The 5000-nt window shown below is 35.0% G+C and overlaps 1 protein-coding gene across 4 annotated transcripts in view; it reads left to right on the forward strand.

Annotated features, from left to right (window-relative positions):
- The window catches only part of LOC138863613 (uncharacterized), a 380921-nt gene that overhangs the window by 145657 nt on the left and 230264 nt on the right, over window positions 1-5000 (forward strand). The window lies entirely within an intron of this gene.

Here is a 5000-nt window from a genome sequence, read left to right on the forward strand (position 1 = left end):
GAGAGAGAGAGGGAAAAGGAAGAGAAAGAGAGAAAGGAAAAAGGAAGAGAAAGAGAGACGTAAAGGAAGAGAAAGACAGAGAGGAAAAAGGAAGAGAAAGAAAGAAAGGAAAATGAAGAGAAAGAGAGAGAGAAAGGAAAAAGGAGAAGAGAAAGAGAAAGAAAGGAAAAAGGAGAAGGAGAAGAAAGAGAGAGAAGAAGAAGAAGAAGAAAGAGAGAGAGTGGACGCAGTTAGGAGGACGTCGGAATCTCCTCCATAGATGCATTCCCTCGAGGCGCCGCTGAGATCTTGTTTACGACCGCGGATTTGGTGGATATTTTTTTCGGGCTTATATTTCGATGCTTGGGGAGGGGGCAGGGGGAGGGGGAAGGGAGGAAGGGGAGGGGAAGGGGGAGGATGTGCCCGGCTGGGTTGCGGTTCTCTGGATATTTTTTTCGGGCTTATATTTCGATGCGTGGGGGGAGGGGAGAGGGAAGGGGAGGGGAAGGGATGGGGAAGGGGAGGGGTTTAGGGAAAGGTGAGGGGGAGGATGTCCCCGGCTGGGTTGCGGTTCTCTGGATATTTTTTTTCGGGCTTATATTTCGATGCGTGGGGGCAGGGGCGGGGGCGGGGGAAGAGAGGAGAGGGGGAGGGGTTTAAGGGGGGGAGGGAGGGAGGATGTCCCTGGCTCGGTTGCGGTTCTCTGGATTTTTTTTTTAGGGGGGAGGGTCTTTTTATTCGGTTTGTTTTTTTTTTTGTTTGTGTTTTTTTTTTTGTAAGATGTCTCTGTTTTTTTTTCTTTTGTTGTTTTCTTTCTGTTTGTTTGGCTGTCGATTCGTGTTTTTTTTTTCTCTCTCTCTCACAATCCGATTTTTTCCTTACTAACTCCCCCTGCCCCTTCGCCCTCTCTCCTTATTTTATGTATTTATTTATTCTGACTCTCTCTCTCTTTCTCTGTTTCTCTCTCTCTCTCTCTCTCTCTCTCTCTCTCCCTCCCTCTCCTTCCTTCCCTCTCCTCTCCTCCTCCTTCTCTTCCTCCTCTCCTCCCTCCCTCCCTCCTCTCCCGTTTCTCCCTCTCCCTCTCCCTCCCTCCCTCCCTCCCTCCTCCCTCCCCCTCCCTCACCCTCTCTCCCTCCTCTCCTCCCTCTCCTTCCCTCCCTCCCTCCCTCCCTCCCTCTTTCCTTTCCCCCTCCCTTCATCCTCCTCTCCCTCCCTCCCTCCCTCCCTCTCTCTCCTCTCCCCTCTTCCTCCTTCCTTCCCTCCCTCCCTCCCTCTCCCTCTCCCCCCTCCCTCTCCTTCCCTCCCTCCCTCCCCTCCTCCCTCCCTCCCTCCCTCCCTCATTCCAGCATCCACGCCTCCGTTATGGCTACCGCAACTACATCCTTTGGAGACAATTGAAGAGGCAGGCAATTGTGTTGTCTCTGTGATATGGAGTTGTTGTTTTTTCTTTTCTTTTTTTTTCTTTCTTTGAGTGGATTGTCTTTATTTGCCGTTTGTTTATTTTGTTTATTTGTTGATTTTTGTCGATTTTTTTTTTTTTTTTTTTTTTTTTTGATTGACTTGGATTTTTTTTTTCTTCTTTTTTGTTTCTTGAATTCGTTTTTATTATTATTATTGTTAGTTATTATTATCATTATTATTATCATTATTATTATTATTATTATTATTATTATTATTATCATCATCATTACTATCATTATTATTGTTATCATAATCATTACCATTATTGTCATTATTACTATCCTTATTAGTGGTAATAGCAGTATTGGTAAATGATAACAAAAACAACAGCAACGTTAGTGATAATGACAACGAGAACAATAATGACAACTTGATTTCATGCATGGGACTATTACATTTTATGCATATAGTGCTATGTTGTAACCACGTCATCATTAACAACAAAATATTGCCAATTTGAACTTTGGATATTATTCTAAACAAATATACAAATATAAACAATATTTTGGTCATTAAAAATACAAACATAATTATAGTAATTAATGAACCGCTGAATTTAAAGTTTAGTCATTAATCATCAGTAATTAACTTCGGTATCATCCCTTTTAAACCGTATGGTATCCTAGCCATTAATTTGTAATGATCATTATTTAATTATTCGAGAAAATATGATCAAAATTATCTATTCTCTCTCTCCCTCTCACTCGCTTTCTCTCTCTCTCTCTCTCTCTCTCTCTCTCTCACTCTCTAGCTCTATCTCTCTCTCTCTCACTCTCTCTCTTTTCTAATGATAATGATACTGTTAAAAGTAACAATAGTAATAAAAATGCTAATGTTAATGATGATAATGATGATAATAATAATGACAACAGTAATATTAATAATGAAAATGATGATAATAACAATAATGAAAGCAATAATGGTGATAATAATAGTTGTGATAATGATCGTGATAAATAATAAAAATGATAATGATGATAATAATTACAATGATAGTGATGATGATTTTGGTGAAAATGACGATAATAACAAAAAGATAAGGACGTGGAGGGTAATAATGATGATGATGGTAATGATAATGATAACAATAATAATAATGATAATAAAAACAATAAGGATAACCATAATGACAATAATAATTATGATAGAAATGATAGTAATAAAATAACAATAATAACAAAAAATATAATGATGATTATGATGGTAATAATGAAAATGAAAAGAACAGAAATATTGATAATGACAATAAAAATTATAATAGAAATGGAAATGATGATGATGATAATAATGATAGTAATAACGATAACATCAATAATGTTGATAATGATAATAATGGTAATAACAACGATAATAATGATATTGACAATGATAATAATGATATTAGTAATAATGACTATGATAATAATATTAGTAATAATGACAATAATGATAATGGTAATTGTGACATTTAAATAATGATAATGGTAATGGTAATAGTGATATATAAATGATAATAGTAATGATGATGATGGTGATAATATAGTAACAACATCAATAATAATAAGTATGATGATGATGGTGATAATATACTGACAACATCTATAATAATAAGTATGATGATGATAATAGTGATAATGATAATGATAAAGATAATGATTATGATAAAAAAAGATATAAGGGTAGTTGCATTTATAGTAGTATTACAACAAGAGCAACAGCAATAATAATCATAATGAAAATAATACTTATGATAACGATAATAATAATAATAATGATGATGAATAACAATAATGATACCATCTATGAAATTAATAATATTATTCCGGATTCATTTCACAGCAATAGTTTTCACTAAGAATTGCTCCCAATTTGCAGCCATTGAAAAACCCAGCAATAATTTCCTTCGACAATTTGATTAGACCGTAATCGAGGCATTCATAATAACGAATCATTACTTTTATTAATAATTTGTTCACACTATGACCTTGGGTTCGATCGATACCCTCAATGACCTCGCTTTGTGTTCATATCGAGGGTGTGTTGGGTTGTGTGTTGGTGCTGAACGAGAAATGGGGTTTGGCCAATGGGTGGGTAAGGCCCTCTATTTTCTCTGTCTTTTAACCCACCCTTTCTGTCTTTTTTTCCCCTTTATTTTTTTCCTTTATTTTCCTTTATTGTTTTCTCTGTCTTTTTACCCACTCTTTCTGTCTTTTTTTTCCCTTTATTTTTTTCCTATATTTTCCTTTATTGTTTTCTCTTCTATTCACCCTTTCTGTCTTTTTCTTTAGTTGTTTGTTTGATCTTCTATTCACCTTTTCTGTCTTTCTCTTTAGTTGTTTGTTTTCTCTTCTATTCACCTTTTCTGTCTTTCTCCTTTATTGTTTTTTCTTCTCTTCCATCCACCCTTTTTGTCTTATTTTTATTGTTTTTTTTCTCTTCCATCCAGCCTTTCTGTCTTATTTTTATTGTTTTCTGTTCTATCCACACTTTCTGTCTTTTACTTTGTCCTTTCTCTTTTATGATTATTTTCTTTGTTCTATAATGTTTATGTTTTTATCTTTTTCTCTTTCGTTGGAGTTCTTTTAACCTTTTCTTTCTTGTTTGCTTTGTTTCTTCATTCCTACTTTTATCCTCTTCCTCGGTTCCACTTCCCTCTCTTTCTTATCCCCTTATTTTTCGGTAGATATCAGTGATACATACAGGGAATCCACATTATTTATCCATACTTCTATATTTATCAATTATGCATTTCCTCTTTCTTATCATGCACATATAATTATCCTTATTATCACCCGCTATCATCAACATCATTATCATTAACACCTGCAAATTATCCTTAGCATTATTCTTTATCCTCCTCCTCAGTCTTATTGCTTTTTTTCTTTCGTTGTTATTTTTCCTTTCTTTCTTGCTTTGTTTTTTTTCTTCGTCCTTTTATCCTCTTCCTCGGGTTTCCTCTCTCTTTTTCTCTTCCCCTCATACAGGGATTCCATATTATTTTACCATATTTCTCTTTTTTTATCAATTACCATGCATATTATCATCATCATTATCACCCCTATCATTATCATTAATTACAATATAGTACTATATGCATAAAATATAATAGTAATCATATAGAATAGGTATGTTAACAATATTACTAACTGTACTTATTTAATTATCATTATCATCATTATCATACTACTTCCTCCTCTGCTAACTATCCTCATCTTTATTTCTTATCCTCCTCAATCTCACCCTATCTCTTTATCTTTGTAATCTGGCGAAAAGACGCAAAAAAAAAAAGATCAGCTGACTAAGTCTAAATCTGACAAATGGCGACGTTTCAAGAAGAAAAAGAAAGTCGAGTTAATAAGGCTTTTGCGAGAGTGTAAATAGTGCTATGCCGTGTGGAATGTCGTTCCAGGTTTTTTTTATTCAGACTTTGCACGCTTCTCCTTTTCACTGTCTGTATACAGTATATAGTCAGTACGTGGGGACACACATACATACGCGCGCGCACACATAAATATGTATAGATATGAATATGAATATGTGAGTTTGTGTTTCTGTGTGTGTGTGTGTGTGAATGTGTGTGT

Source organism: Penaeus vannamei, chromosome 12 (assembly GCF_042767895.1).
Source record: "Penaeus vannamei isolate JL-2024 chromosome 12, ASM4276789v1, whole genome shotgun sequence".
NCBI classification, from domain to species: domain Eukaryota; kingdom Metazoa; phylum Arthropoda; class Malacostraca; order Decapoda; family Penaeidae; genus Penaeus; species Penaeus vannamei.